This window comes from Pan paniscus, chromosome 19, assembly GCF_029289425.2.
Source record: "Pan paniscus chromosome 19, NHGRI_mPanPan1-v2.0_pri, whole genome shotgun sequence".
NCBI classification, from domain to species: Eukaryota; Metazoa; Chordata; class Mammalia; order Primates; family Hominidae; genus Pan; species Pan paniscus.
The window spans coordinates 53,758,154-53,780,364 of record NC_073268.2 but is presented as its reverse complement, the minus strand read 5'-3'; the positions used below and the strand labels follow the sequence as shown (position 1 = coordinate 53,780,364).

The 22,211-nt window shown below is 40.6% G+C and overlaps 1 protein-coding gene across 1 annotated transcript in view; it reads right to left on the bottom strand.

Annotated features, from left to right (window-relative positions):
- Positions 1–10,922, bottom strand: part of LOC117974303 (tripartite motif-containing protein 16-like protein) — a 33,688-nt gene extending 22,766 nt beyond the window's left edge. Inside the window, exon 1 of the mRNA XM_055101826.2 lies at positions 10,776–10,922. The gene's annotated coding sequence lies outside the window, so the exon portion shown is untranslated. The remainder of the gene's footprint in view (positions 1–10,775) is intronic.
- Between the last annotated feature and the right edge of the window lie 11,289 nt (positions 10,923–22,211).

Genomic DNA, 22,211 nt, shown 5'->3' with positions numbered 1-22,211 from the left:
CAAGCGTGTTCATCCATTACCCTGCTGATGAGCATTTGGGTTTGTTCTACATTTGGGCTATTTGGTATTATCTTTACCCCATCCTTTTACCAGCCTACCTGGCTCTTGATATTAAAATGCATCTCTTATGGGCATCATGTAAGCAAGTCTTGTTTTTTATTCAGTCTAATAATCTCTGCCTTGAGAGGGGGGGCGGTGGATGGAGCAGAACTAATAGGCTTATGAATGGGATAAGTCTAAAAGCATAAAGTATTTGTAGAGTCTTGCCTTCCTTCATCTTACATAAACTCCAGATACCTGCTGTTACCCAGTGGTTCTAAAAGCAAGATCTATGGACCCTTGATGCTTCACTGAGACCCTTTCAGGGATGTGTGAGGTCAAAACTATTTTCATGATAACACTTGAGTATTCTTTGCTATTTTCACCATATTGTCATTTGCGCAATGATGCAGGAGCAATAGTGAGTAAAATTGCTGAGGCCTCAGCACATATCAAAGCAGTGGCACCAAACTGTGCTAGCAGTCATTGTACTTTTCCACACACTCAAAAATTGAAAATAAATTTTAAAAAGAAGCCAGTTTCATTTAAGAATGTACTTGATAACAACATTAAAAATTATTAATTTCATTATATCTCAACTCTCGAGTAATGACTTTATAACATTCTAAATAACAAAATAGGACTTCTGATTGTTTTCCAGCAAAAATGTACACGTGCAATTGTGTAAGATGCAAGCAGAAGTAGCTTTTTTTTTCCCCCAGAGAGAATATTTATCAATTAACTTCCTGATACACATCTATGATACTTTCTTCTTCCTATATGTTTTGGCTGACTTCTCTTTGAATGCTTCTTCATCTAAGAATTCCATCATTTCTATGGAAAGAATAAATTCTCTACCATGGTAGATCAAACTCTTTTTTAAAGAGTTCCTATATACCCCACACCCAATAGGGGTACATAAGACCCTTCAATCTTTCTACCATAGGGGTACACAACACCTCTACTGTTAACATCTTACGTTACTCTATGATAGTTTGTCACAATTAATGAACTAATATTGATACATTATTAACTGACGTCCATACTTACTCAGATTTTCTTTTTTTTTTTCTAGTGTCCTTTGTATGTCCCAGGATCCCGCCGGGACACTGTTCCACTCTCAACCCCACAGTAGCCACTATCTTATAACCCTTGAGTGATCTCACCTAGCTCATGTTCAGCTTGCCTCTCAACCTTCGGCTTACAAGGGACCTATCCATGTACTCGTGTATGCTCTTATACAACTCCCTCCTCTCTGTATCTCACCCCGCAGATCTATCTGCTTCCGCTGCTCTGAACCCTGATTTCCACATCCTCCACTCCGTGGGACCACTGTGCTCTACATGGACTCCAGCTATCTGTGCCATGGTTGGAAGTAGTTCTAAGACAGAAAGTTGGGTGATCCTGGGGTTCACCTCATGAGTTTCCCTCTGTCTGGGATCAGTAGTTCTGTGCTACCTATTGTTCACTGCCTGAAAATAGTTGTCTCATCTATTTTGTCATGTTGTATAGCAGTTTATGGTGGGAGGGCTAGCCTAGTACCAGTTACTCCATCATAGCCAGAAGCAGAAGTCCAAAGAAAGCTTCAAAAAATATAAGTCTGATCATGTCACTTCTCTGGTTAAAATCTTTCCACGGCTCTAAGAATAAAGATCCAAATTTGAAAATGGCCCATGGGGTCTTGTATGATCTGAGCCCAACCTGTGCTCCAGCGTCATTCCCCCTCCTCCTCAGGCCCTCGTTCCTTCCTTAGCCTCCGGCCTTCCTTCAGTCCCTTGCCGTTTTCTCCTGTCTCTAGGCTTTTGCACATGAAAACACACTTTTGCACATGAAAACACACCACCAAACATTCTTCCCATCCTTCTTCACCAACCAGCTACAAGCCACAATAAATAAAACACTGTGAAACTAGCACAGCATTAGATGGAACACAGTCCAAAAACAGATTCATATACGTATATATTTCAACTCAGTGAGAAAGGGAGGAATTATTCAATAAGGACGGTTAGTTCAATTGGCTAGCTATGTTATCCTTAACTTACCCCATATTCAAAAAGAAACTTCAGACAAAGCATTAATAAGCAAAATGTATAAGGAACTACTCCAAATTGATAAAAAGAAAGCAACCCAATAAAAAGTGGAAAAAGGAAATGAATAGGCAATTCATGGAAGAACTACAAATAACTGATAAACATAGAAAAATAAACATAGGAAAAGACATTCAACATTATTAAGAATGTAATAAAATATATATTAAAAATAAAATCTTGATAGTATCCAATGTTTGGGAGAGAAAAAGGCACTCTGCTACACTGTTAGAGTATAAACTAGTACAGCCAATTCATCAATATTTTAAATGTACTCTGACCCAGCTCTCACATTTCCAGGAATCTATCCTACAGAAATAGCGGCATGACCACTGAATTGCCTGTATCAGTAAAAAAAACTGGAAAGAACCCAAATGCCCATTAATAAGAATATATAGAAATTATAGGACATCCATACATCAGAACACAATGCATCCATTTAAAAAAATGAGATATCTCTAAATTATTTTTAAAGATGTCTAAAGTATAATGTTGAAAGTTGTAAGTGAGTTGAAAAACAAACAGTACACTACTAGTTATGCATGCATACATATACACGCACAAGAAAAGAATCTAAAAAGATACACATCAATTCTAAAGGGTAGGATTTCAAGGGGGAACTCAGGAAGCCCTTTCTTTTACTTATACACTTCTACAGTATACTATTTGATTCTGTCACAAAGAATATTTCACTTTTGTAATGTAAAAAATGTTTAAGTGTACTTTTTGAAAAAGAGAATAGATTCGCTATTACAGTCAACTGCTCACGGTGAACTACTGTAGCTTAACATTGCAGCAGGAGGCTGTACCGCCACCTCGTGGGGATATACTGCCACAGTAAATTGGTTATCTAAAAATTCCTGAATCTCAGTGCTACTGCCGTTTTGGCTGGGACAATCCTTTTCTGTAGGGGCTGTCCCGTGCATTGTAGGATGATTAGCAGTATCCCTTGCCTCTATCCTCTAGGTGCCAGTAACACCCCCTCCCCCAATTGTGACAACCAAAACTCTCTCCAGACACTGGCAGTTGTCTCCTGGAGGGGGAAAATCTCCCCTGGTTGAGAACCACTAATGTGAAAGAATGAGTCTTGTGAGTGCAAAGTAGAGAAACATAAGGTGTTCACTCATTCACTCATAAGAATATCACAGCAGGTAAAGTCTTCATGAGATAATTCCCTCATGTCAGTGAGAATGAGTGTTCTAACCCACAGGTGCATGCACGCAGCGTTATTTTCATAGCTTGAAGATATTCTGCAGTTTAAATTCAGTAACAAGAAAACCCATTTTCATCCAGTAAATCCCCAATTGCCACAGGGCAGAAGCAACAAGGATGCAAAGCCTGTCACATGTATCCAGACTCCATTCCCAGGCCCAGGGCAGGACTTCAAAGCACTCTGTACCATGGCCTCATCACAGTGCGCCAGTCAATAACTACCACTAAATGTAAACAAGCTCCCTCCTGTCCCTCAATCAGCCGCTAATTTCCCCCACGTCGAAGCGTCCCTATGCCCATTGCTCTCCCAGATGCTCTCTATGGTCTACATGTCACAGAAAGAAGGTCTTTTTTTTATGCAGGGTTGGGAGGTCTGTGGAAGCTCAGCTCCGCTATCCACTGCCCTCACCCCAAATAGCACGGGCATATCATTTAACCTTTCCAGATCTCCATCTCCTCACTTGCAAAATAAAAGGCCCATATTATATATTCAAAGTTCCCTTTGGTTCTAAAATCTATGAACAGGGATGATGACAAATGATCCACTGTAGGCTTTCTATACAATTGTAAGTATTTTCTCCACTAAAGATTATTCTACATACAATTAGGTTGGTGTTACCGGAATCTTTTTAATTTCTAGTGTTGGGGTCCTATAAAAACCGTGTTACTGAATAAGCAAAGAATCCTAAGCCATGGCTTCACTATACAGTTACTGTATTTCTAGGGTTTTGTTTTTGTCAGTGTGCATCATCTGATATCAATAATATACAGATGAATATTGTCTAATGTCTTCCCACTTTCACTATAGTCACATTTATTCCAGGACTAATATATGAAGCTGATTAAGGTTAAGTGGAGTTTTTTTGGACTTGGATTAATCTGAAGTGCTTCTTTATTCACCGTGTTGCTGTATCCTAGCAATCTTCCTACTAGGATAAATTGGCATATCTTCTGATACAGTCAACTTTGGCAAACCAAAGAAAAACACTCAGGAAGAGGAATAAACTAGCACACGAATGAACTGACTGGGCCTCTAGATTCACTGAAGTCGTGCTCTTACACAAGGTTACTTCTGTAGTCAGCATGTAAGATGAAAACAGGGCAATACCAATATTGTCTTTAAAAATCCTTGAATTTGCCCATAAAATACACCTAGTTTTGTGTATAGCTCTGATAATAACTCATGTATAAATAGATAAATATAGAATTTTATATAGGTGTGCAAAACATAATTTTATAGTATTCTTAATTACACTAATTTATCTTTTGGTTTGGGGGGATATCTTGGTGCATATGGGTGAATTCTTGTTAAGTAAAATATAAGCATGAGATGATTTTTCCTGAGATGTTTATCTCAAGCCACTGTATTTTGCATAGATGACTCTTGGCAAAACATACCCAGCAGTCATCAAATATACGATATATATCTAACAGGTCAAAGTTCCTAGAAGAATGACTTTTCATTGAAAAACTCTATTTCACGTGGTTTTTTTAACCGTATGCAAGTATTATTTTGTGCAAAATCAGCAACGAAAGCCCTAAACAAAGATAGGTTTCCCTCATCATGATGATAATGATGTGAAAATCATGATCCCTGATGATGTTAAAATTGAGAATAAGGCCGGATATTAGTATCAAACCAAAATTGTCATGTTTCATAGGCATATGTGAGTGATATAAATAGTAAGTAAGCAGCACTGGTATTCAGAGGAGGAGATTATTTTCAGTTACAGTGGCCAAGAGGTGAGGGTGGAGGTGATACCTTAAGCTGGGTCCTAAAGGAGACTAACTTGCAAAATGAAAAGAGTGATAACATGACAACTGCCTCTTAACTTAAAGAAAACCTAAAAAGTATTAACGCCTCCTCCGAAAAGACAGAAGGCCCTACTTTAATCACTAAATATCTCTTCCTGCAATCCTCAAATCAAGCCTGGGGTCACCCTAGTTAGTTTATCACAACAGTGCAAATTATTCAGGATAATTTGCTTGGAGGAATTAATTTAACATATAAATTAATTTTCCTTTCATTGGACACCTATCAGCCAAGCATACAGGCAATTTTAACATATAAGTTAGAAAATTAGACACTCATGATTTAAAAACTAAAGAATCCAGATTACCTACCAAAAAGAGATCAAAATATCAGAACATTTACTATCTAAAGCCCCAAATCAAACCCCCACCCCAGACTTTACCACAACCAAACAAACACACTGAGCTTTAGCTTAGGTTGTAAAAGGAGAGGAATTATATTCTCCATCATGAAGGGTAAGTGTGGTCTACACTACAGCCCACGAAAGAGAACCCTGTTATAGAAATATCCAAATGCTGGGTGTGGCGGCTCATGCCAGTAATGCCAGCACTTCAGGAAGCTAAGGTGGGCAGACTGCTTGAGCTCAAGAGTTCAAGACCAGTCTGGGCTATATGGCAAAACACCATCTACAAAAAATACAAACAAATTTGCCGGGTGTGGTGACGCTTGCCTGTGGTCCCAGCTACTCGGGAGGCTGAGGTGGGAGGATCAAGGATCCTGAGAGTTCAAGGCTGCAGTGAGCTGTGATGGTGTCACTGCACTCCAGCCCAGGCAATAGAGCAAAACCCTGTCTCAAACAAACAAACAAACAAACAAACAAATCTGAGAAGAGAGCACAAGCATAGACCATACTACTAACAGTACAGTCAGAGTAAACTGAAACAAAACAAAAAAGGCTCTGTAAGTCCCAGAGTCATAACATTTCTAGAACTGTTCTGATTTCAAATATTTCATCACTATAATGTCCTCAAAATTTTAATACTTCTGGATCCAAATTATATTTAGGCTACAAGAGAATTATACCAATTCACTACAGTACAATCCACGAATTCATGCAATCCACCCATTCTAGGACAGACCTTTTGTTCAAGGACATCTGTCTTCAGTCTTTAGTTCTAAAATAAATTACCAAAGATGAGGACTCTGAAGGAACAACAATGGTTTCTACCAATCCAAAGCCAACTGGCTCCAGGAACTATGTTTGGAAATGACCTTGTTACCAATTGTTAACAAACATTACTTTAAGAAGTCCTATTCTAATGACAGACACTCTTATAGACGACCCTCCCCACCCCTTTTCAATTTCTTAAAGTTACGAAGGATTTTGGGCATTTCAAAAATTATTTCCAGATATCACCATTTATTCAGAGTGGTCTGTCCCACCGCTAATTTTCAGAACAAAAATCCTTTCTTCTCTAACTTCAGTTGTGCCTTCTGTAATTCAAGCCCTGTTGAATTTCAAGCTGTACTAACACCGACTTCTTTAAACAGAAGAGAAGGATAGGAAAGCAGGTGAGAAGAGAGAGTTCAGAATAGCCCTTTTAGTGAGAAAAATAGAAAGCAGGGAAATCTCAGGTTCTGGCTAGTACACTGGGAATGATATGGGAAAGTCAAGGGACTCCAATCCTATACAATTGGATTACTCTCAGGTAACTGAAATGCATCTAAAACAGGAAGAAAAAAAAAAAAGGCAGGGAAAATAATTCATGGAAACCAAAAAAGTGACTCTAACATCAATTTAAGCTTAGGAAGATTTGAAAGAAAAAAAAAGTTTGCATGTAAGTGTTGAGTCACAGCATAACCAAAAAATAATGCCTGGCTTTATTAGGTACACATAAAATTTCTTAGAGCCATATACAGGAATTTTCATCAGGCAGCCTCAAGTAACTTAATCTGGTGATAGTCTGATACAAATTCATATGACCATTTTTTTTTAATGTTTTCTAAAAGTGTTGACTCAATCTTCCCTAACTCTTCTGTTGGGATTGCATAATAGTTACTATGTAAGGCTGACAGTTTCCAAGGTAAATGGTTCTTACTTTCTGAGAACTGATAGTTATAATTTCAGCCTTAAGGAAAGGGAAAAAAAAGAAAATTCTAAGAAAGTGGAGATGGAAAAAGCAAAATAGATTCCTCATCAACGGAAGACACAATAGGCCGGGCGCAGTGGCTCATGCCTGTAATCCCAGCACTTTGGGAGGCTGAGACGGGCGGATCATGAGGTCAAGAGATTGAGACCATCCTGGCCAACATGGTGAAACCCTGTCTCTACAAAAAATACAAAAATTAGCCGGGCATGGTGACGGGCACCTGTAGTCCCAGCTACTTGGGAGGCTGAGGCAGGAGAATCACTTGAACCTGGGAGGCGGAGGTCACAGTGAGCTGAGATCATGACATTGCACTCCAGCCTGGTGACAGAGCAAGACTCCGTCTCAAAAAAAAAAAAAAAAAGACACAATAACATTAAAGAGCTATTTTGAGATAAGCGAAAAAAGATTTCTGAAAAGGTAGATGTAACAGAGTTTGGCCCCATTTTTGATGTCTGGCCATTGACAGCATTTAAGTTTCCACCATTTTCTATTCTCCCCTCCTCCACACTGCCCCACTGCACACCTGGTGCTTTAGATAAAGAAATCCATGGGCATCTCCTGAGCTCCCAGCACTGGCAGGAAGCCTGAATCCCTCAAGCCCACAGATCAAATGTTCTCCAGCCCCACTCCCTAGCCACTTTAAAGGCCCAGCCTCCTCTCTGTTCTTGCCATTTTGGACCAGCTTTCATCTATCCTGCTCTCCCCAGAAACCCTGTGTATGAATAGTAAACTTTCAAGTTCTCTTAGTGTGTGAAATGTCATCAGTCTTGACATCTGGCCTATTAACTGAGTCCCTCATCTCCCGGGGGGTGATCACAAAACAGTGGGATGAGGTAAAGCAAACAAAAGCTGCCCACAGGAGGGTATGAGCTGGGGGCAGGAATGACTACAGATTAAGGCAAAGTTTTATAGGAAGGTGGTATTAGGATATGTAATTAGCTATGAGCTTCTTTATTTTGTTTGGACATGGCACTATTTCCATCAGTACAAGAAGGGGCAACAAGCTCACTTCTGCACAACTAGAATTTCTTGGCTTATTCCTGAGGCCAGGGAAGGGGGGTAAAATCACTGCATGGTGACAGCAGTCATTTCAGGTACAGATAAAAATACACACATATACATATAAAAATTGAGCTTTAGAGTCTATAAGGCTAGTCCAGATTTCAGTTCAGTGTTTCTTCACTTGGATTTGTGATATTCTGATAGCTTTGCAAGAGAAAATAACCGGGGTAGGAGAGGGGGGATTTTCATCCCTTAAAATATAATAAAGCATCGCCACTGTAACAACCTATAAAAGTATAATTCTTTGGTATTTAACAAAATGAAGAGTCTGAGTGGATTTGTCCAGACATTCAGGGAGATTCTCCACTGTGAAGTCTCTGGTGTCTAATGAGGGCTGAACTACACGAAAGCTCTGCCACATTTATGTGACAGAACTCATACCGGAGAAAAACCCTACAAGTGTAAAGAATGTGGTGAAGCCTTCAGCCAGAGCTCAACTCTTACAAAACATACAAAAGTCTACACTGGAGAGAAACCCTACACCTGTAAAGACTGCGGGAAAGCCTTCAGCCAGAGTTCATCTCTTACCCAGCATCAGAGGGTTCATACTGGAAAGAAACCATTTGATTATCAGGAGTGTGGGAAAGCCTTCAGTAGAAGCGCCCATGTTACCCAACATCAGAGGATCCACACTGGAGAGAAGCCCTGTGTATACATACATACATATGTGTATATACACATACGTATATATACATATGTGTATATACACACATATATTTGCATATATAATATAAAAATATATATACTATATACTATACATATATATATACTTTTTTTTGCAGATACTTGAATGTTTGTGTTCATTAGAGTTCTAGGCTCTCTTGTAACTCTTTTTGTGCTCTTTGGGTGATATTATCCACTCCCATGGCTTCAATTTCATCCATTCTCAGGCAACTCCCAAATCTGTACCACCAGTTAAGATCTCTTTCCTTTACTAAGATACATTTGGCATGTCGTCCTTATATTCATCTAGCCTCCAGACATTACCACTTAGAGCAGGTTTTCTCAACTGCAGCACTATTGACGTTTTAGACAGACAAGTCTTTGTGTGGGGCCCTGTCCTGTGCATTGTAGGATGTTTAGCAGCATCCCTGGACTCCACTCACGAGATGCCCATAGCACCCTTCAGACATTGCCAAATGTCCCCTGGGGGGCAAACTTGCCCCTGGTTAAGAACCACTGGTTTAGACTTATTATAGACACTTCAAACAACTTAAGAGAAACTGAACTCATCTTCCACTCCCTAAATTTGCTACTTCTCCTGTGTTTTCCATCTCAGGGAAGAGAACTTCCATTCACCTACACATCCAGACCAGAAATCTGAGAATTTTTTCTTTTTTTTTTTTTCTTGAGACGGAGTCTCACTCTGTCACCCAGGCTGGAGTGCAATGGCATGATCTCGGCTCGCTGCAAGCTCCACCTCCTGGGGTTCACGCCATTCTCCTGCCTCAACCTCCCAAGTAGCTGGGACTACAGGCGCCCGCCACCACGCCCGGCTAATTTTTTGTATTTTTAGTACAGATGGGGTTTCACCATGTTAGCCAGGATGGTCTCCATCTCCTGACCTCGTGATCCGCCCACCTCGGCCTCCCAAAGTGCTGGGATTACAGGCGTGAGCCACCGCGCCCGGCCGAAACCTGAGAATTTTCTTTGTTACTCCCTCACCTCTTAAATCTACACAACAAATTATGTCAATTTTATATCCTTAAAATTATTCAAATTCTTTCCTTCTCTTCATATTTCTTATATAGCAGAAAACTAGGTAGGATAAGGACAGAGTAAATGAAGAAGTGATTCCAGCTACTAAAGAGGAAACGGGAATAGCCTCATAAAATGCCTCAGGATGAGGCACAAAGCTGATCTCTGGATCATGTGTTGGGCTTATAACTTTAAGGAGGAAGTATCTCTTCCTTCAGTCTGGAAAGAAATAAAGAGGCAAGCTATTAGGATTCTGATGTGGTCAAGTGAAGATGAGACTGCAGGGGGATTCAACATTTTCTACAGGCCCGGAGGATTTGGGAAGAACCCCTAACTCTTATTTCTAAAGATGCAATCCGCCTTGTTCTCACTTATGTGTACAGCTGCTTCTTGGCACCTCTCCCTCCTGCATTTGCGTTCGTGGGCTTACCACTTCTTCCAACTAGGAGATGATACCAGGTTTGGAAAATGGAAATCCTACTCAAGAGATACAAACAGAATGTAATTTTAAGTTCAAAAGAGAAAGGACCACTCTATTCTCAGTCCCACTCTGTTGCATTTTAGAGAGGAGAAAATGAAATAACTAATTGTCAAAAGCAATTAAATAATTTCTACCCAAGTAGGGTGAGAAACAGTTTAAGGATCTGATCTGGATTCTGTGGGGGAAAATAACCAAAGCCTCATTTGTTATCATCCCCTAATAGAAGCAAGGGAATCTTTAGAAGGCAAAGGTATCCTGAAAGGTCAATCTGGGGTGGAAGGACCCAAGCTCACCCAAGGAGACCAGGTTCCTATAGTTCTCCAGCATTACATCCCTGTAGAAGACTCTCTGAGCAAGGTCCAGTTCTCTCCATTCTTCCTAGTGAAGTTCACAGCCACGTCCTTGAATGACGTAAAGCCCTGAAACACCCGCATGGGGTTCTGAAGAAAAAGTTAAATGAGGCATACTTAGGGGAGACTGATGGGATGGAGAGGAAATAGATTAAACTATGTTCACAGTGTCAAAGACAAGATTTTATTGACTCGTATATTAAAGAATCTTAAAATCTTAAAATGCGTATACCCCTTTGACATAATTTGATAGTTTTGTTTTACAGTAATTTTATATACAGAACTCAATTATAAGAAAACTATCGGCTGGGTGCAGTGGCTCACGCCTGTAATCCCAGCACTTTGGGAGGCCGAGGCAGGCGGATCACGAGGTCAGGAGATCGAGACCATCCTGGCTAACACGGTGAAGCCCCGTCTCTACTAAAAATACAAAAAATTAGCTGGGCAAGGTGGCGGGCGCCTGTAGTCCCAGCTACTCGGGAGGCTGAGACAGGAGAATGGCATGAACCCGGGGAGCAGAGTCTGCAGTGAGCCGAGAGACTCCGTCTCAAAAAAAAAAAAAAAGAAAGAAAAATTCAGTTGTCAGTTGGCTAATATTTTATTTAGGTTTTGTACTTATGTCCATAAGTAAAATTGGCTTATAATTTTCATTTTTATTCCTTGTATTATCTTTATCCATTTTAAGAACCAAGTTTATATTAAATTACTAAAATAAATCTGGCCGCTTTATCTCTTTTTATTCCTCTGAGTTGTTTTAGAACACCTTTTATATAAGATAGAGAAGATCAGTTCATTGAAAGTTTGGTAGAATTTGGAGTGTGCCCCACATTTTAATTTCTTTTATGGTAATTGAGCTATTGAAGTTTCCAATTTCATTTTGTACCTTTTTATTTATTTCATATTTTCCTAAACTTATCTACTTCATCTATGCTTTCAAATGTATTGGTGCTTAATAATGTCCGTTGTGCCTCTCTTTCTGTTTATTCAATCTGCAGTTGTATAACTTCATCTGCTCTCTTAAATTCATCATTCTCATTTGAAGTTTGTGTATCTTATTAATCTATTCATTAAACCAGCTTTTATCTTTGTTTGTTTTAAGATGGAGTCTCACTCTGAAGATGGAGTCTTGCTCTGTCATCCAGGCTGGAGTGCAGTTGCGTGATCTCAGCTCACTGCAACCTCTGCCTCCCAGGTCCAAGCGATTCTCCTGCCTCAGCCTCCTGTGTAGCTGGGATTACAGGCATGTGCCACCATGCCCGGCCAATTTTTGTATTTTTAGTAGAGATGGGGTTTCACCATGTTGGTCAGGCTGGTCTTGAACTCCTGACCTCAGGTGATCCACCCAATTCAGCCTCCCAAAGTGCTGGGATTACAGGTGTGAGACACCATGCCCAACCCAGCTTTTGCTTTCAATAGTCTTTTTATGGGTTTTTGTGTACATGACTTCCTTGATTTTTGAGCATTTATTATTTCTGTATTTCGTATTCCTTTGGCTTAACCTGCTCCTTGAATAAACTTCTTAGCTCACTTGTTTCCAATTTTTCTTAAATGTATTTAAATTATAAATATTTTCTAAATACTCTTCTAGACGTACTCTAACATTTCTGAATAACTTGTGATTCAGGTTTAAGTATTTTGTAACTTCTTACACTATTTTCTCTTTAACCCCAAATTTACTTAGTATTGTGGGGTTTTCTTTATTTTTGTTTTTAATATTCAGAAAAAGTTTTAGCTCTCTTTTCTTTTTTATTTCTAATTTTATTGCATATCTTCAAAGAGCAATAGATCTGTGCTGTCCAAAATGGCAGCCAATATAGCCATCTGTGTACCAAGCTCTTGAAGTGTGCCTAGTCTGAATTGAGAAGCATTGTAAGTGTAAAAAACACCTCCAAATTATGAAGACAGTGCAAACAATATAAAGTATCTTATTGATAAGTTTGATATTGATTACAAGCTAAAATAAAATATATTGGATATGTTGGGTTAAACAAATATGTTTATGTAATTAATTTCACCTCTTTTAAAAGTTTTTAAAATAGAGCAACTAGGCCGGGCGCAGTGGCTCACGCCTGTAATCCCAGCACTTTGGGAGGCCGAGGCGGGCGGATCATGAGGGCAGGAGATCGAGACCATCCTGGCTAACACAGTGAAACCCCGTCTCTACTAAAAAATAGAAAAAATTAGCCAGGCGTGGTGGCGGGTGCCTGTAGTCCCAGCTACTCGGGAGGCTGAGGCAGGACAATGGCAAGAACCTGGGAGGCGGAGCTTGCAGCGAGCCGAGATCGCGCCACTGCACTCCAGCCCGGGTGACAGAGCGAGACTCCGTCTCAAAAAAAAAAAAAAAAAAATAGAGCGACTAAAAATTAAAATTACATATGTGGCTTACATTATATTTCTCTCTGTATATAGTGGTATTGATGCATGTGAATTATTTTAAATCTCACTGAAGAATCATCTGTATTTTAGCATATGGTCAACTTCCCTGAATAATGCATGCGTGCTAGAAAAGAATGTATATTCTCTGTTTGTTGCATGTAAAGTTGCATGTAGACCTATTATCTTGAGATTCATAATCCTGTTATTGAAACTCCTAAAGCTCTCCTTCCTTTTATCTTCTTGATATATTGGTTTTTCAGAGGATTATGTAAAATTTTCCTACTATAGTTATTGATTTTTCTTTCAGTCATTATACCTTCTTGATCTCACATTCCTTTTATAAGTTTATAATGTGTCCAGACAAGGTGTTGTAGATTTATTTTTCCTCGTTCCTTCCTGCTGATTACTATGAACACTAGAAATAACAAACAAGAACTCTGACAGGTAGGAAAAGGAAATTGGACTGGGTAGACAGGGACCCCAGGACTGGAGGAACATCATGTTAGTGGGGCATCTTATAACCCCAAGCCTAGCAATAGAAGATGGCCCACGTAGACTTCTTCCTCCCCCTGTGGAACAAGGGCCCCACTAACAACACCAGGTAAGCCTGGAGGGATTGATTGGAAACCCCACTAACCATAAGCAGCCAGAGGGGATCCCATCAGGCCTGAGACTCTCCTCTCCCATCTAGAGCAACAGGTGGATGGGCAGTACCATCACAGGGGACCTGCCACAGCAATCACAAGCCCAATCAGACCTGGGAATTCCTATTCTCCCACCCCAAACACACAGACACACTCTCACACACACACACACACACCCCTAGAGACACCAGGTGGTTGGTTAGTACAGGCAGGTGGAAATCCCACCATATAGAGATAGAGGACTCCACACAGGAAGCACTCTACTTCCATATGGACTGAAGAATCCCTTTCCCCACCTTGGCCCAGACTGGGCAACCTCTTTCCACTCATTCAGGCAACACCAGCAGGGATCAGTAGATAACCCAGAGCAGACCAAAATAGTGACACAAAGGTTCTGAAGACTAAATAGTCACTGGAAGCACAGCCCACCACAAAAAGTAGATCAAGGCCTGTATACTATATACTAAACCTAAATAAATCTTCTAAAAAATGAAAGATTTAAATAGAATCCAAAGTGTCTTAATATCCAGAAATCAATCCAAAATTACCCATCATCCCAAGAAATAGGAATATCACAACTTGAAAGACAAAAGACAATCAACTAATGCTTATACTGAGAAGAATCAGATTCTGGAATCGTCTTGTCATGAGGGTTTAAAGCAGCCATCATAAAAAACAGTTTCAGTAAGAAATTACAAATTTTCTTAAAACTGATGAAAAAATAAAAAATCTTAGCAAAGAAATATGTTATAAAAAAAGAACCAAAATAAAATTATGAAATTAAAAATATACAATTACTAAAATATTTAAAACTCACTGGATGGGCTTGATAGTAGAGTGGAGATGACAAATAATAGAACCAGGGAACTTGAGGAGAGATCACTGTAATTTACCCAGTCTGAACAACAAAAAGAAAATGGACTAAAAATAAATGAACACAGCCTCTGGACCTTTCTTTGGGACAATGAAACAAGATCCAGGAATCTTAACATCAGAGTCCCAGGAGAGAAAAAAAAGAGTAAGACTGAGAATATTTAAAGAAATAGCAGAAAATAATTTCCCAAATCTGGTTTACGTTCAAAATTATGAAAGACATATACTTACAGATTCAAGAAGCTGAACGAACCCCAAATAAAGTCAAATAAATTCCTACCAAGACACATCATAATTAAAATGCTGCAAACTAAAGATAAAACAACTATTAACAGCAGCAGACAGAAATGTTTCCATTACATCCAGGGGAACACCAATTTGATGACACCAGGTTTCGTGTTTGAAATCATGAAGGCCAGAAACAAATAACACATTCTTTAAGTGCTGTCAACTCGAAGAAAAAAAGAAAAGGAACTGCAAACTGTGAATTGTATCCAGTGAAATTATCCTTCAGCAATGAAAAGGAAATCCAATCATTCTCAAATGTATGTAAACTACAAGAATTTGTCGCTATCAGATTCAGCCTTAAGGAATGGTTAAAGGAAATTCTCTAAACAAAAAGAATATAATAAATGAAAGTATCATGGAGTAACAGGAAGCAAGGAAGGAACAATAGAAAAAGTAAAAATAAGGTCAAATACAATAGGTCATACCTCTTCTCAAATTTTACAAAATAATGTCCATTTTTTGTCCATTATAATGTTTTTTTAATCTTGAGTTTAATTTTTTTTGTGTGTGTGTGATGGAGTCTCGTTCTGTTGCCTAGGCTGGAGTACAGTGGTGCAATCTTGGCTCACTGCAACCTCCGCCTCCCAGGTTCAAGCAATTCTCCTGCCTCAGCCTCCCAAGTAGCTGGGACTACAGGCACCCACCACCATGCCCAGCTAATTTTTGTATTTTTAGTAGAGATGGGGTTTCACTATGTTGGCCAGGCTGGTCTCGAATTCCTGACCTTGTGATCCTCCCACCTCAGCCTCTCAAAGTGCTGGGATTACAGTTGTGAGCCACTGCACCCAACCGAATTTAATTTTATTAATAATAACATTGTTATCTGGCTATTTTTTGTCCATATTAGCCTGGTTTATATTTTGTAATAACTTGGATTTTAATATTTTTGTTTTGCTTGAATTCCAATGTATGTTTTGAAAAAAAAATATTGCTGCATTTTGTTTTTTTACTTATTAGTTTTTTTGTTTTTTTTTCTGAGACAGAGTCTCGCTCTGTCACCAGGCTGGAGTGCAGTGGCACCATCTCAGCTCACTGCAACCTCCACCTCCCGGGTTCAAGTGATTCTCCTGCCTCAGCTTCCTGAGTAGCTGGGACTACAGGCGCCCACCACCATGCCTGGCTAATTTTTGTATTTTTAGTAGAGACAGGGTTTCACTATGTTGGCCAGGATGGTCTTGATCTCTTGATCTTGTGATCCACCCTCCTTGGCCTCCCAAAGTGCTGGGATTACAGGCGTGAGCCACCGTGTCTGGCCCTACTTACTAGTTTTTAATCCAAATGGAGATTCTCAGCCTTTTGATAGATAAGTTTGACCCATTTACATTTATCGTGATAAATTATATAATAGGTCTTATTTTGTGTTTTCTTTTCTTTTTTTGAGACAGGGTTGTATTTTCTCTTTTCCATACTTTCTGTTTCTTCTATTCCTCTTCTCTCAGTTTCCATGGAATAATCACTTCTTTTCTTTTTTCTTTTTTTTTTTCTGAGATGGAGTTTTGCTCTTGTTGCCCAGGCCGGAGTGCAACGGTGCGATCTCGGCTCACTGCAACCTCCGCCTCCCAGGTTCAAGTGATTCTCCTGTCTCAGCCTTCCAAGTAGCTGGGATTACAGGCATGCACCACCATGCCTGGCTAGTTTTGCATTTTTAGTAGAGACGGGGTTTCTGCATGTTGGTCAGGCTGGTCTCAAACTCCCAACCTCAGGTGATACACCTGCCTTGGCCTCCCAAAGTGCTGGGATTACAGGCGTGAGCCACTGCACCGGCCAGTCACTTCTTTTCTTATGCTTTGAATATTATACATCCTATTTTTATTCTCCTGGTGCTTGTACCTAACTTATTAAAACCCACACCTGTTTCTTCCCCACCTCCCATCCATTTTTTATGGTTGTGAATGTGTATTTTTTTATGCTGATCAGCCCAGGGTACTATATACAGCAAAACTATTTTTTCTTTGTTTTCTTTTCTTTTCTTTTTTTTTTTTTTTTTTGAGACAGAGTCTCACTCTGTTGGCCAGGATGGAGTGCAGTGGCATGATCTCAGCTCACTGCAACCTCCGCCTCCCGGGCTCAAGCAATTCTCCTGCCTCAGCCTCCCGAGTAGCTGGGATTACAGGTGTGTGCTACCACGCCTGGCTAATTTTTGTATTTTTAGTAGAGATGGGGTTTCACCATGTTGGCCAGGCTGGTCTCAAACTCCTGACCTCAGGTAATCCGCCTACCTCGGCCTCCCAAAGTGCTGGGATTACAGGCGTGAGCCACCACACCCAGCCTTTTTTTTTCTTTTGAGACGGAGTCTCGCTCTATCTCCCAGGCTGGAGTGCAGTGGCATGATCTTGGCTCTCTGCAGCCTCCCCCTCCCAGGTTCAAGCGATTCTCCTGCCTCAGCCTCCTGAGTAGCTGCGATTACAGGTGCATGCCACTATGCCCAGATAGTTTTTTTTGTTCTGTTTTTTGTTTGTTTATTATCATTATTATTATTTTGAGATGGAGTCTCACTCTGTCACCCAGGCTGGAGTGCAGTGGCACAATCTGGGCTCACTGCAACCTCCGCCTCCCGGATTCAAGCAATTCTCCTGCCTCAGCCTCCCGAGTAGCTGGGATTACAGGCATGTGCCACCATGTCTGGCTAATTTTTGTATTTTTAGTAGAGACAGGGTTTTGCCACGTTGGTCAGGCTGATCTTAAACTCCTGACCTTGAGTGATCCACCCACCTCAGCCTCCCAAAGTGCTGGGATTACGTGAGCCACTGCACCTGGCCAATGTTTTCTTTTTTGTATTTTTAGTAGAGATGGAGTTTCACCATATTGGCCAGGCTGGTCTTGAACTCGTGACCTCAAGTGATCCACCCACCTTAACCTCCCAAAATGCTGGGATTATAGGCGTGAGCCACCACACCCGGCCTAAAAACTGAAAATAGAACTACCATATGATTCAGCAATCCCATGACTGAGTGTTTATCCAAAGGAAAGGAAATGAGTATATCACAGGGATACCTGCACTTCCATGTTTATTGCAGCCATATTCACAATAGCAACTTAAGTGTCCATCAATGGATGACTGGATAAAGAAAATGTGGTATATATACATAATGCAACACTATTTGGCCATAATAAAAAATGAAATACTATCATTTGCAGCAAGATGGATGTAACTGAAGGTCATCATGTTAAGTGAAATAAGCCAGGCATAAAAAGACAAGTACTGCATGTTCTCAGTCATATGTGGCAGCCAACAAAGTTCATCTTATGGAGGTAGAGAATAGAATGATGATTACCAGAGGCTGGGAAGGGTGTGGAGGGTGATGAAAAGGGGTTGATTAACAGGTACAAACACACAGTTAGATAGAAAGAATAAGTTAGAATCTTTAATAACACAGTTAACAACAATATATTGTATATTTTAAAATCACTAGAAAAGAACATTTCAAATTTCCCCAACACAAAGAAATGATAAATGTTGAAGGTGATGGATATCCCAAATGCCCTGACTTGATTATTACATGTATTATGCATGTATCAAAATATCTCATGTACCCCATAAATATGTACAAATATTATTTATCAATATTACATTTTCTTCTTGTAATCAGTCCTGCTATTGACAAATCAGATTTATTTATTTAATTATTATTTGTTGAGAAGCCACAAAATGCCAGGCACTGTTTTTTTTTTTCACGTTGATACCTTTTTTTCTTCTCAACAATCAAAATACAAAGTTAAACACAATCGAGCCATTGTTTTGGTTATGCATAATGTGTATGCCTCCAAAAACAGAAGAAAAATAGGAAGAAGTACCCTCACTAAAGGTTCCCTGACTCGTCTTCCGGCAGATCCAACGAAGGGAGACTCAGGAAAATCACACTTAGAAAGCTGCCCAATGAGGTATTTATGCAAAAAGAGTGTTCTGGAATTAAGAACATACTTTTATATTCCTGTATTTCTCAAAGAGATCAGAAAAGTAAATCACACACATTGAATTTTATTATTTTCTAAAAGAGGCCTCTGCCCCTTTAGAAAAATGAAATGAGGGGAGGCAGCCCACAGTGGGGGTTTTAATTGGAAGAAGTCCTCGGCCAGAAACAGTCCTGAATGTTTAACCTCTGCCTTTCAGGAGAGAGGTCTGAATTTTATCATCTGGGGGGTGGGATGAAGGTCGGGGACTGAGCTGGAGGTCTTTAGGCTTGGTCAGGTGACAACACAAATCAACGTGTCGCTCAGGCTCCATAGCTGCTGGATGGCTTTTAGGGTGTCAGATGTTTGGGGAGACGGAGGGAACAGAGCACTGCAAAGATACTTTATTCCCATCTACTGGGAAAAATATGCTGGAAGTATTCAGCTTCAGGTCATGAATTCGACCTGCTGTAGAGGTGTAGGGTTTTTTTTTTTGTTTTTTTTTTTTGAGACGGAGTCTCACTCTGTCCCCAGGCTGGAGTGCAGTGGTGCCATCTCAGCTCACTGCAAGCTCCGCCTCCCGGGTTCACGCCACTCTCATGCCTCAGCCTCCCGAGTAGCTGGGACTACAGGCGCCTGCCACCACGCCCGGCTAATATTTTGTATTTTTAGTAGAGACGGGGTTTCACCGTGTTAGCCAGGATGGTCTCGATCTCCTGACCTTGTGATCTGCCCGCCTCAGCCTCCCAAAGTGCTGGGATTACAGGCGTGAGCCACTGCACCCGGCAGAGGTTTAGGTTTTTTCAGGTTCTCTCATCAGCAACCCACTGGAAGGTAAGTGTGGGGAATGCACCAATTAGTTCCCACTGTCCGGGCTGATGGAGATCTGACACCACCTGGTACTATTCCACGCACTGTTTTTAACACTGAGGATTTTTTTTAAAATTGTGATTGTTTTCTTTTGTAGGTGATCTATGTTTTGTTTCTGGAAGGCTTTAGAATTTCTTCGTTAGATTTCACCGTAATATGTGGTGTCTTTTCATAATTTTGTTTGACTCTCTATGAATAATTTCACTATGAAGTCTTTAATTTTTTATTTTTCCATAATTCTTGATTATTTCTTAAAATAGTTCCACCTCTCTGTTTTTCTTTCCTTATGGATTCTCATAAAGTCTAGTCAGCCTCCATACTGCTTAACATTTCTTTCGTATTTTTCAACGTTTTCTCCCTTCCTGATATCTTCTGGAAGTGTAGAGTTCCCTAGCCTGATATTGCAGCTTCACTAGAATATTCTAGATATTCACTTTACAATTTTACACATTCTGCTATCCAATCTAGTATTAACCATCATATTTTGACACACAGTTTCGTTGTTTTTATTTTTATGACAAGTTCTTGCTTGATATTTCCTGTCTCCTCCTTTATCATTCTTAGGATAGCTTTTTAAAAGTACGTGTACAGGCCACACACCTCCTAGGACCAACTGTAGCCATTTGTCTTCCTGTGGGTTTCAAATCAACTTTTCAATAGTTGCTCAATCCAACAATTTTCCCTCTTCCAGACAATTCCCAGATTGGATTTTGACAAAGAAGATCCTCTTTTATGTTAGAAAGTGGAATTAGTTAAATTTTCCTGCATAACAATATGACCATATACTTAGTGGTCCAAAATAGCACACGTTTATTATCTCATAGTTTCTATGGGTGAGAGTCTGAGCACAGCTTAAGTGAGTCCTTTGCAGCCAGCTATCAAGATGTCAGGCAAGACAGGGTTCTCGTGGGAAGACTCTACAAAGAATGATTCACTTCCAAGCACACAGAGCTGTCCAAAGGGTTCAGCTCCTTGCAGGTTGTGGGACCAAGGGCCTTCGGTTCTTGCAGGCTATTGGCTGGAGGCCATCCTCAGTTCCTTGTCATATGGGCCTCCCCAACATCACCACCACTTCATCAAAGCCAGCAAGAGAGGAGTCTCCTAGCAAGACACACGTTAGACTTTTATGTCACCTTTATTGCACTGTATTGGTTAGAAGCAAGTCCCAGTCCATACACAAGAGGGGATTGCACAAAGGTGTAACTACCAGGTGGCTGAGATAACGGGAGTTACAAATCCCTTCTGGGAGCTGGAAATCATCTTTCCTTGAAGTTTCTAAAAGCCACTGAACGGTTTGAAGCACTAAAGTAATAGCATATTCTTGTTTTAGAAAGAGCACTAGCCAGAAAGTGTCGAGAACAGATTGGTGGTAGAGAAAACCTTAGTTAGGGAATCCAGTTACCAGGCTGCAACGGCAATCCTAGTGAAATGGTGGTGGCCCCAACTAAGGTAATGCTACTGGGAATAGAGAAAGATGGAAACAATTGAGTTATTTAAGATATAATGAATAGGACTTGGTGATAAATAGATGGTGAGATCAAAGAGTTAAGAATATTCAGGCTCTGGTTTGTGCAAATGAGTGAGTGGGCAGTAATGTCATTCACTGAGAAAAGGAGGGCAGTCTAGACACGAAGCTGGAGGTGGATGGGTTAGTCCTCTAACAGAATTGGAGAGACTGAATAACGCTCCCTTGAAAGAACCACCTTTTAGGATACGTTTAAACTAATGCTTATGTCTGCAAAGAACCTATTGCTTAAATTTGTTACAACAGGTTCAATCTTTTCAACTCATTTTAAATACATGAATTTTAGGATTACAAGTAGTCTGTGGATACAGGAACATCTGACTGAGTGTACAAAGAGGGACCTGCTCTTCCTAAAAACATCCTTCGTATGTTTTGAAAGCAAAAGGATGAGTTCTGGGCGCACAAAATATGGATAAAAGCTATGTATTTTAACGTATCTTACACCGGAGTAATTTGGGTTGAACTCAGCAGCCCTAAGCACTGTGCCACAGGAACTTGTGCAGACAAAGCGCGGGGACGGACCCTGACTCCGGTCCGCGTCTCCGCTGCTCCCTCCCTCCCTTGCCCTGAGGATTAGACACAGGAGATGCTGCCTCATACTCTCGCGAGACGGACGGGGCTCTTCGATCGTCCGATTCTCCCAGCCGCACCACGGGTGCTCCCACCTGCGGAGAACCGGAGTCTGGCGATGCCAAGGCGCTTCTGGGAATTGTAGTTCCGGGCGGGATAAGGGCAGCACGCCTGGCTCCGCTCCTTCTTACTCCTGCGCGACTCCGAGCTGGCCAAAGAAGTTCGTCCCCTTTGTGAGGCCCGGGATGGGAGGTGAGTTGCTTGTGGTGATGTCGCTCGTCTCGGCTCGGCCTCGGCGGTGGTTCCCCGGGTCGTTCTGTGCCGAGTCGGGGCTAGAGTGCG